The sequence below is a fragment of the Hevea brasiliensis genome, chromosome 11 (assembly GCF_030052815.1).
Source record: "Hevea brasiliensis isolate MT/VB/25A 57/8 chromosome 11, ASM3005281v1, whole genome shotgun sequence".
Lineage (NCBI taxonomy): Eukaryota > Viridiplantae > Streptophyta > Magnoliopsida > Malpighiales > Euphorbiaceae > Hevea > Hevea brasiliensis.
Genome location: NC_079503.1, coordinates 71,639,424 through 71,651,459, shown reverse-complemented (window position 1 = coordinate 71,651,459; position 12,036 = coordinate 71,639,424).

The following is a 12,036-nucleotide window of genomic DNA, read 5'->3' as shown; positions in this document are numbered from 1 at the left end:
CCCAAATATGGTTTCTACAGTGAAATTTTGATTATAACGGAAAAGGTACTCTACTTTATAAATGCGGCTCACATTAATATTCAAGGTACACTATTCAATTCTTCTTCTACTGTTTATTGGTATTGCTTTCTCTCTTTAGCATTTACCAACTTGAGCGTCGGAGTGGTCTAGTTTAGGTCATCAACATCACCTTTTTTCTCCTATTACAAGTAGCAATCTGATCAGTCACTCACTCAAGAACTTTAGGCAATATCAGCTGGTGCCATCTATGGTAAAACGCCATTTTTTTCTGGCTAATTCCTTATTTTTAATTATTCTCATATTTATTACATGTTTTCTTGGGTTTGTCATTTTCTTTTTCATTTCTTATCAATTAGTTTTTTTATTTTTAATGGTTGAGATAGGTATGCATTTTGGAAGAGCAAGTTCAGAGGCAGTAGTTGACAATGTTGGAGCTTGCTCAAGGAATAGGGAAACTTCCATAGTGGTCTATAATCAGGAAGCTCCTCCAGTGGGAAATGCAGATTCATATCAAGATCCTATGTTCTTGAAAATCAAAGAAATGGAAAAAATGTTGGTGCACCTAAGAAAAGAATATGAGCAATCTAATACAAGAAGTGCATCACCCTCAGGAGGATAGATCTAGAGGTAATAGGGGAAAGTCAAAGTAGGAGTACTCTAAAGAGGAGAAGTCTAACAGTGAGAATATAGAGTGCGTTGAATTAAAAGATTGCCAAGGCAATCAAAAAGTACCAAAAACATTGTAATTATGATGATTTTGGCATGGATGATGGTTCTCCTCTTTATGAGGTGATACTAGCTAAGATTTTTCTACTTAAGTTTAAGTTGCCATTTATGGACAAATATGATGGCACCACTGACCCTAGAAGTCATCTTGCTAATTTTCGTACTACTATGTTGTTACAAAATGTTAATAACTATATTTTGTGTAGGGTTTTTTCGATCACATTGACTAGGCTCACCCAAAAAATGGTATCAGTAATTCCAGTGGGATCGATCGAGAGCTTTGAACAGTTGGCAAGTTCATTCTGGGATAACTTTATTAGCAGTATTCCACTAAGGATGTTATTTTATGATCTCAAAAAAGTTCTATAAATGGAAGGAGAGTCCCTTTGAGACTATATTTCTAGTTTTAACGTTAAAGCTATTCAGGTTGAGAATCTCAATAATGAAACAACATGTGAGGTGATTAAAAAGGGATCAAGAAATATGAAGTTCGTTGACTCCTTGATCAAAAATCACGCATGGGATTATCAGCAGTTAATGGATCAAGCTTAGAAATATATTAGGCTTGATGATGAATGCATGACCTTAAGGGATGAGAAATGATCTTTACAGAATAATGACAAGAGGTATTAAAAAAAAAGCTATAATGGTGGTAGGTAACTGATAAGTGTTTAATTTATTAATTTTACTCCCATCACATTTAGTATTTCTAGGGTATCTTTATGCCTAATTTAGTTGATTAAAGTATAATTATCTATTAGGCATATGTTTAGAGAGTTATTGGAATAATTGTGTTAAATAGAGAAATTTTTAGCATTTGCATTAATTTGACTTTTTCTGTATTTTTTTAGGGTTTTGGTGAAGTTTCAGAGCATAGAAGTGTAGAAGAAAGCTTGAAAAGGTTAAAAGATTGAGAAGCGTTGTTGATACAAAGTACACGGGTCGTGTAAGCACAACTATGGACCCGTGTAACATTCTGCCAGAAGAAATCCAGAGAACCAAGGAAGAAACAAAGTACACGGGCCGTGTAACTTGACCCGTGTAAATCCTGGAGACCCGTGTAACCTTCTGTGCCAATGCAAGACATACCCATTCAGCTCGAGTAAGTTACACAGCCCTGGGCCGTGTAGTGATACACGGGCCGTGTATCCATCGACGACCAGTTTCTTGATTTTGCTCCATTTGCAGTTTTTGACAGAGACTCTAAAAACCTAACCCTAGGCCATATTTTTTTTATAAATAGAAGAGGAAGTAGCCGACATAAGAAGATAGGAAGCAGCCTCTCCAAGAGAGAATAAGACTTTTGTTCTCCATTCACATCCTAGATTTCTTCAATTTTCTTCTTTAATTTTCTATAAGCCATGAACATGAGTGGCTAAGTTTTTAATTAAGTTCAAGGGATTCAAGTTCTTTTGTGTGATTTGTGAGATCAGGTTCTTAATTTAATTTATGTCTTTTTGAATATCTATTGTTTTCTGATTTCATTGTCTTTGATCTATTGAATGATTTGCTAAAAAGGCCTATTAGTTAATTGTTTGATGTGATCAATTGCTAGTTCATCTTCATAATCCGTAATTATTGTGTAAGATTGAACACGAGTAGCAATTAGGTTTTATTAATTATAATCCCAGTTTTTGATAATAACCTAAGGAAACAATAAGGTGAATTAATTGATTTATGCTTCATAAATTGTTGTTCAGCTTAACTACTTCCTATTCTTAAAGCAATTATTAATTTGATGAGGATTGCTTAATACCAATTCAGTTAATAATTAGAGTCAATAACTCGAATTAATGAGTATAGGGAAGTTAGGGGTTTACCTCACTATTTGGTACATCTACATTAAGTATTCAATAAGAGATAATTGTATTTCTTTTGTCTATGATCAAATCAATGCATTGGAATACAAATTATCTTGGACTGAAGTTTGTTTAATTTGAGAGTTTCATATTTAATTTTTGTTCTTAATTTCTGATTTGTGATTTCTTCTTTGAATTGCGAATTACCCCCCCCCCCCCACCTTTGTTTCTTTTTCCATTACACAAGGGCACAAAATTTAATAATTCAGTCTCTAGGGTTCGACCTGGATTTACCACTTACTACAGAAAACATTTCATAATTAGTAATTTCAGTTAATTTAATTTCTGGTGGATTTAACAGCCATCAGTAACTTTATAATCAAGATCACGACTCCAAACAGGTAAAAAAGAAATTTCAAACTTACACACCCTTAATTAGTCTAGAGTAAGGGTGCTCATGTGGATCTGAAAAACTAGTCAAGACATCAAGTGGCCAAGGAAGCTTAAGCCAGATAGTGCTAGAAGAAAGGATCAGTCTTAATATTGTTGTTTGCAGGATGATCATGGCCATACCACGAATGAGTGCTGGAAACTCAAGGATGAGATCAAGTGACTAATCAAAGAAGGGAGTTTGAAAAAGTTTGCTAGAGATGATTGCTCACAGAATAGGCAGAAAGAAAGTTCAACAAATAAGAAACCAAACAAAATCAGTGAGGAGGAACTTATAGGCGTCATTATTGTCATTACAAGGGGACTTGATGATTGCAAATCTAGAGGAAAGAGACCAGCGAACAATAGTGACAGGATGAAGGTCCTCTTAATTGAGAAAGAAGCCTTATGTTTAGAGCTAATTACTTTCAGCATAGAGGACTTTGAGTAGGTAAAACGTCCCCATTCTGACCCTTTAGTGTGAACATTTTGTTGAATAGGTACATGGAGAGGAGAACTCTAGTAGGTACCAACAGTTCGATTAACCTGATCACCCTCTAAGTATATGAAAAACTTGGCATATAAAAGAAGGATCTCACCAAGGTGGCTTACCTGTTGGTTGGTTTAGGAGATAAAATAGTCCCGGTAGCAGGTACAATTAATCTCACTATAGGATTAGGTGACAGTACTTTCCAAAGAAATATTTATGCTAAGTTTGTAGCAGTTGATATCCCATTATCTTATAACATAATATTAGGAAGACCTATTTTAAATAGTAATGAAATTTTGATTAACATGGATTGTCTTTACACAAAGTTACCTGCAATTGGAGGTATTGCTGTAGTTTGGGGAAGTTAAAAATTAGCCCAGGAGTGTTATAAGCAATCTGCCAAAGTAGCTATCAGAACTACTTTTCCTATTGATCTCCTAGAGAAGCTGGAGTCCCATATTTCACCAAAGCCTATCGATGAGGTGGAGGAAGTGCAATTGTTTTTAGGAAAGAAGATCAAGCTTGGATCTACTCTTAAGGGATTGGATAGGGAGGCAGTCATTAGGGTTTTAAGAAAATGAGTTGATACTTTAATTTAGAGTCTGGAGCAAGTAAAGGGAGTAGATCCCTCTGCGATGATGCATAGTTTGAATGTAGATCCGACCTTTAAGCCAGTTCAATAAAAGAAGAAGTGGATCACCCCAGACAGGCAGCAGGTGGTGACGGATGAAGTAAACAAGTTATTAAAAGCTAGTTTGATCAGGGAGGTTAAGTATCTAACCTGGGTAGCTAATGTCATGTTAGTAAAAAAGGCTAATGACAAATGGCAAATGTGGTGATGATTGTACTAATATAAATTGAGCTTATCTTGAGGATCATTATCCTTTACCCACAATACATCAGTTGGTGATGCAACTGCCAGGCACATTGTTTGTTCATTGGTGGACGCTATTTTAGGATACCATCAAATCAATATGGATCCAGATGATGAGAAGAAAACTACTTTTATCACTAATTTTGAGGTATACTGCTATAAGGTCAATCCATTTGGACTAAAGAATGTAGGAGCCATTTATCAGTATCTAGTAAACAAGATGTTTTAAAGGCTAATTAAAAGAACAGTTAAAGTATATGTAGATGATATGATTATTAAAAGCAGGAGAATGGAAGATCATACTGGGGATATCGCAGATGCCTTTGACATCCTAAACAAAGTAGCTATGAAGTTAAATCTAGAAAAATGTACATTCAGAGTTAAGGCTAGTAAGTTTCTGGGCTACATGGTATCAGAGAGAGGAATCGAGGCAAACCCAAAAAAGATTAAGGTTATTATGGACATGCAACCACCATGAAACATTAAGGAAGTCCAGAAGTTGAATAGTCGAGTGATAGCTTCAGGTTAGTTCATGTGCTATTTGGCTCTGAAATGTTTGCCTTTCTATCAAGCTCTAAAAGTAAGAAGGCACTTCAAATGGGGTGATGATTGCCAAGTAGCTTTTGATGAATTAAAAGAATTTCTTACTAACCCACCTCTTCTCGACTCGACCAATCTAGGTGAAGTCTTATTTTTGTATCTTGCAGTTACTCAAGAAATATCATGTTTAATTTTGGTTTGAGAAGAAGATGGTGAGTAAAGACCAATTTATTACACTAGCTAAGTGTTGACAGCTACGGAGCTTAATTATCCAACATTGGAGAAGCTTGCTTTTAAGGTAGTGCCAGTAGCAACCAAGTTGAGGCAATTTTTTGATTACACTCTGAACCAATTACCTATTTCAAAAGATATTACATCGCTCATAAACATTAGGACGTTTAGCTACGCGGTTGGTTGGGTTCTTATGACATCGGATATGTCCCCAAAATTGGCACTCAAGGGTCAAGCATTAGCAGATTTTGTTGAAAAAATGACACCATCAGTACAGGAAGAGTAGGAAATGAGAAAAGAGTGTAAGGTTTAGGTTGATGGAGCCATGGGATCAGCAGGAGCAGGAATCAACATTATGCTAGAAGGACCATGCAACATTAAGCTCTATTATGCGGCTCTGTCAATTTTCTAAACTAATAATAATGTGGCAAAAAATGAGGCATTTCTAATGGCACTCTGACTCATAAGGGAGGTAAGAATTCCAAACGTTACCATTTTCCATGACTCACAGTTGGTTGTTAATCAATGTTAGGGTAATTTTCAAGTCAAGGATTCAAATTTGGCAAAATATGAGACAAGAATTTAGAAGTATATACAACAGATTTGATCTAATTCAGGCAAAGTGACCATTCTATAAGTTCCAAGATTGGAAAATATTGAAGCTGATGCATTCGCCAAGATGCAGCCTCAGGTGAGTAGCACTTAACCCAGCCAATACCTTTGGAAGAAATCACTTTCCCAGCCGTTGTTCAAGAGAAAGCATTGCCAATTGACATCAGAACCACTTGGATGACCCCAATCTTTTATTATTTGGATGAAGGCATATTGCTTGATGATCCTTTTTAGGTAAAAAAGATAGTACATAAGTCTTTTAGTCACAGTATTTTAGATGGATGGCTTTATAGAAGGTCCTTTTTGCAACCTTGGTTGAAATGTATAACTCTAAGGAAGGGATGGTGATCTTAATTGATATGAATGAAGGTCTGTGCGGTAGTCATGAGGGTGCTTGGACCATCACTAAAAAAGCTCATAAATAAGGATATTTTTGGCCTTTAGTAGTAGATGATGCAAAGGAATTAGTTCAAAGGTGTAAAAAGTGTCAGGAACATAATTTCATTCCCCGCATTCCAGTTAAGATATTATCGGCAATTGAGAGTTTATGGCCATTTTATCAGTAGGGAATTAACATCCTTGGTCCATTTCCTAAGGCTTTAGGGTATAGATAGTACATCATTGTAGCCCCATTTCACTAAATAGGCCAAGGTAGAAGCTACATAGCTTATCACTGCTTATAAGGCGATCACCTTTATCGGACAGAGCATTTTTTGTAGATTCAGAGTTACCAAAGTGGTGATTATTGATAATGGCACACAGTCTAAAGTAATAAGTTTAGGGCCTTTTGCTCAGAGTGGGGTATTGATCTTTTTTTCACCTCCACTTATCATCCTCAAGCCAATGGCATGACAGAGGTCACTAATTGTACCATTTTGAATGGTTTGAAGAAAAGGCTAAACAAAGCCAAGGGATAGTGGCCAAATGAGTTGCTGCATATTTTGTGGCCATACCGACTACTCCTAGATTAGCAATAGGGAAGACACCTTTCTCTTTGGCATATGGTTCAAAAGTTGTTATTCCTATAGAAATTATAGTGCTCACTACTCAGATTGAGAATCCTGATGTCCAGTAAATGAGATGACCTTTGGTTCAATCTAGACCAACCTAAAGTCCTACTGGAATGTGCCTACATCCGAATGGCCAAGTGTAAATAGAAGATGGCTCGAGTGTACAATCAAAATGTGAGACACTAATCTTTCATAGTTAGAGAGTTGGTAATGAAAAGAGCAGATGTCTCATTACATACTTAGTACTTTGAGTTTGTTTCTTATTCAATTAGCTTGTTAATGTTTATTTTTATGTTATTATGTGTTTATAAGAGCATGTAAGAGCTTATGAAGCATAAAGAGGTGAATTGAGTGTACAAAAAAGCAAAACACACATCAAGCATTTTAAGGCAAAAGAAGTTGCAATTTTGATGAGGACTTAGCCAATGACAAAATGGGCTTAGAGATATCTTATTCATGGTATTTATAGGCTAACAGTGAAAAACAAACAGATTCAAACATCAATCAATGTTGAGCTTATTTGGATAACCTTAATGGAGCTTGCATGTGATCCATTATTTAGAGTGTGAATTTGACCTTATGGGCTTATATGGACCTTATTGATATATTTTGAGGTGATATATGAAAAATGAGAGCAATTGGGCTAGATTACATTGAGGGTCACATATTGAGTGTGTTTGGGCTCTTTATGGTTAGTTATGAGGCATCAGGAGTTAGGGATTTAATTGGTGGGTTTAATTATTTTATTTAAGGCTCAAAATAAAATAACAATAGAGGTGTGTGAGTCTCCAAGGTCATTCAAGTCGTAGATCTATATAAGGAGAGTTGATTTTAACTTGTTTTCCTACTTTAACTAGTATTCTTGAGAGAGTTTTAAGTTAGAATGCAATTAGGACTTTCAAATCAGATATGGAGTCTTAGTTAGCCTATTTTTCTTTATAAAAGGGTCCAAAACACAGACCTAGAGAATTCAGTTCTCTTCTACTCATAATGGCCAAATTCTCTCTTTATGCATTCAAAGATATCAATTACTTGATCCAGTTGCTGGTGTGATTTCTTCTTCTTATTTGGCTTGTGGAGCACTTCTACATCCTTTGGAGTGTGTAGCACTATCATCAACATCAGATCCAATTTTGTTCAAATTATTCTAAAAGGGGCAGCATGCTTTTCTCTCTTTTTTTGTTAATTTGTTTATGTTTAATGTTCTTAGTTATGTATGAGTAGTTTTATAATTCAGTAGGGAGACAGTTGAGGCCATGGAACATGTTGCCATGAGACTTTGATTTGAGTTTAATAAAATCCAAATTTGTTCTATACTGAGTATCACTTTTCTTTTGGTTTATGTTATGAATGTTGAATGTATGATTAGCTAGGGTGGCCAACTAATTCATTATGCATGAAAACATATTGTTAAGTTAAGATAATTTGAGTACATAATAGCTTGAATAATCTGACAACAAGTAGCACATAATGATTTATTTCATTATAAAGATAAGTGTCTAGGATAAATGAACTATACTGAATGATTTGTTATCTTAAATTAGGATGTCTTTCTAATGATTAATGCTACCATTAAACTTAATTGTAAGCTGCTCTAGTCTTAGATTGAGGATGATGGTAAGGGATTAATTGTAGAGCACTTTCTGATTAATCTAATATGTAAGGAAAGACAAGGAAGTTGTTAACTTCTATAACCAATTCACTCAATTGAATAAATTTACATCTTTAGTCAATGATTGATACATATTACATGGTGGGTACACCCTCTCTACTGAATTTGTTGTCATCTGGTTATGTTGAATACTCATAAGTTTCATTAACCTTAGTTTATACTCTAGCATTATTAGTTTAGTTTTAGTAATTTAGCAAATACAAATCAAAACCCCCTATTATTTTACTTTGCATATTCAATTTGATGGATTAGGTGTTTATTTTGTCTATTTTAAGTTTCTTTTGTTTATTTGTGTCTCTGAGATTTGTTTTCTTGTTTGCATTTACTCATTCCCTATGGGATTGACCTCTGCTTATCCTATATACAAATAGTTTAGGTAGATTATTTTTAATTGGTGCATTCGGCATGTATCACTTTCATAGTTTGAGTGTTGGTAATGAAAAGAGCATATGTCTTAAGAGAAGTAGCCGAGGCCAGCAAGCTCAATAGCAATTAGGAGGGTCTCTATGTTGTATCTAAAGCCATTTGCCAGGGATCTTATAAGATTGCCTACCCTAGTGGTGGTGATCTCCCACGGGTATGGAATATTTATAACCTACTCAAATTCTATCAATAAAGACTTCTACCTTTCATATACCTTTGAACATGCACTAAGGTGATCTTTCGCCCACCTAAAGCTCTAAAGAGGCATCTAGGTGACTTCTCGCCTATTTAAAGCCCCATCTTTCACCCACCTAAAGCACTAAAGAGCCACTTAAGTGACTTCTCGCCCATTTAAAGCCCCTAAGGGGTACTAAAGTGATCTCTAGCCCACCTAAGAGCCCTAAAAAGTGGCCTTAAGGGGACTTATCACCCAAGTAATAACTTTAGGAGGCATTAAAGTGATCTCTCATCCACCTAAGAGCCCTAAAGTGACCTCAAGGTGATTTCTCACCCAAATAATGCCTTAAAAAGTCACTAAGGTGATCTATCGACCATTGAAAACTCTAAAGGAGTACTTTGATAAAGACAATTTCTCACTCGTTAAAATTTTAGAAAACCCTACTTTGGTGAACACTAAAGTTATAGGGTAATGATTAATATTCAAAGGCATTTATTGTGTTAGAGTTTGGATTTTCATGCAAGATACTTTTAACTTTATAAAACAAATAAAGGTAAAGTAAAAGTGATCAAAGAACAATGAGAGTTTAATAAAAAGAAAAAAAATACTTCATTCAAAACAAAAACATTACAATTTAGTTGGTGGGGTGATAAGTTCTAGTTTGATTAGATAAAAATGGCTTTTAAGACCCAGTTGTCCCTCCCTCTCCCTCACTTTCTTTCAATGCTAAGTCATCCTCTTTGTTGGGAAACCTCTTGACCAGCTCCTTTAATAGATCACTATGGGCATCTATATAAGCTGTGGCTATTCATTGATTTGCTTCAGCTTTGGAAGCTCTCAGCCACCCTTCTAGTTTGGCGATCTTTTTCTTTTCTGCCTCTGAAGACATCTTTTTCGCTTTTAGCTCTTCTTTGAGTTTATGAAAAGTGGCTTCAGAAGATTTGAGATTATTAGAAAGCACTTCCATCTGAAGAGTTCTAAGCTGAAAAATGAGTCTTCAGCACCATGTTTCCCTGACCCATCTGCTAGAAGATTCCCTTGAGATGATGTATTTTTTCCCAAGCCATGTGATCAATAGCAATGGCTTCTAATTTCAAGTTGCTATAGTAAAGCATTAGGCCCTTTAGGCTTTCTTTTTATAGTTATTTATGGTCTTCTGACAAGCAGACCAAGGTGCTTAGTACCTGGCCAAAATCCTTGTTATTTTTCACTGATTGATTCTCCTGACTATATTGTACTAAATCTAAGAGCCAAAGGAGATCGGAATGGTTCCACTGATCACACGCTCAGAGGAAGGGGTAGGCACAACTGGCTTATTGGTAGAATGAGTTGGACCAGGTGGTGAGCCCAGAGGATTGGGTGCAGTTGGCACAGTGGCAGTAGGAGGTTCTTTAGGTCGGTTCTTCTTACCTGCAAGAGCTCAAGTAAGCTCAACTACTTTCTTTCTCTTAGCTCCCTTATAATATAAGTGGTTTCTTGTTTTTGATTACCCATCATACCTGTGCAAACAAAGCAATTAGTAAGTATTGCAGTCTATAAGTAAAAAAATTTAGGGAATACTGCTAAAAGGACCAAAGTCAATTAGTTCTAAGAATGTATCCATTCTAGCCAACCACCAATTCAATTCAGCTTTAACAATGTTGGTGATCTTAAAACAGTCTCTTTTCCCTTATTCTTTGAGTTCAGCTATAGAAATATTAAGATTAAAGTGGGGTCTCTTTTTTGTTTTATTAGCCTAGTAATTCCAGTTCCTAGGGATCCCTTCCTAGCCAATTTGTTCTCTGCTTCGAAGGATGAAAAACCTTCCTTTCCAATTCTTTAAGGAAGAAGGGAGATTGGTAAAAAGTTGAAAGTTTAGTTGGACTTAAAAAAATTAAAACTCATCATTTTTCTTGGCTTCTTCATTCTTTCAAGTACCTAAGTGGTAAAGACTAGTGAACACTTTTTTAATAGCTGATAGATGTTTTGCTTGACACATAACTCAAAAACTAAATAGAATCTCCAAGAGTTAGAATGGAGTTATGTGATCGACAATCAGTAGTATGGGAGTACTCGAATGTAAAATGGATCAAGTGGAAACCTTAGTCCCATGTTTAGTTGTTCTTCATAGATAATCACGCGGTCTCCTCCTTCAGAATGGTGATTGGCTCAGATGTGGTCACCATAAGCTTCTGCTTCAAATAGGTCACTTGGAATGTGATATTTCAACATAAGGGAGAGGAGTTCAATTGGGTTCACTTCTAAGGTGATCTTCTCTATACTAAGGAGTTCAACTATAGTTTTCTTTGATTTCTTATTCTTAGGGAGTGACATGCGAGGTGGAATAGGACTAGCCTTAGAGCTAGTACTCGTTATATCATCGCTAACAGTAGTGTCATGACCCGATTTCTGAGCCAGATCGGCACTAGGACTTGGGTCAGTGTAAGACCCCCAAAGCCCGTAGTAAGTCTAATTATTTCTAGCCCAAACATAAAGCCCATAAAAGTAGTCCAATTTCAAGAAAACAAATAGATAGAGTCTGACCATAAATTGGACTATTCAACGGGGAGTATTTGTCACACCTCACCCCTCTGTAAGGCATGATATGATCCCGTAGAATACCTAATGAACTACCAAACTTCACCTACCGATAACTCATTAAGTATCCTACAAAGGATTTTAAAACCATTTTCTTATATTTTGGAATTGGTAAGCATTTTGGTAGGAATTAAAATCATTTATTCGAAGTTTTAAAACTACTTAAAATTTTTGTCTCATTTTTATTTTTCCGCAAATTTTATAAAAATTTTGGCAGAGTGCCGTCTGTATTTTGAGAAAACAGTTCTTCAAATACCTGAAAAAAACACTTCCAATAAATTTCCACAACTCCCAACCTCCAAATAATCTTAATTCAACTCAGTTCAACATAACTCAAATCAATTCCACAATTCAATCAAAAATTTGTCATCTCAAAATACTTTGCAATTTCATTCAGATTGCATTTAAAATTTAATTTACATATACAGGTCTTAATTTACAAAAAGAAAATCCA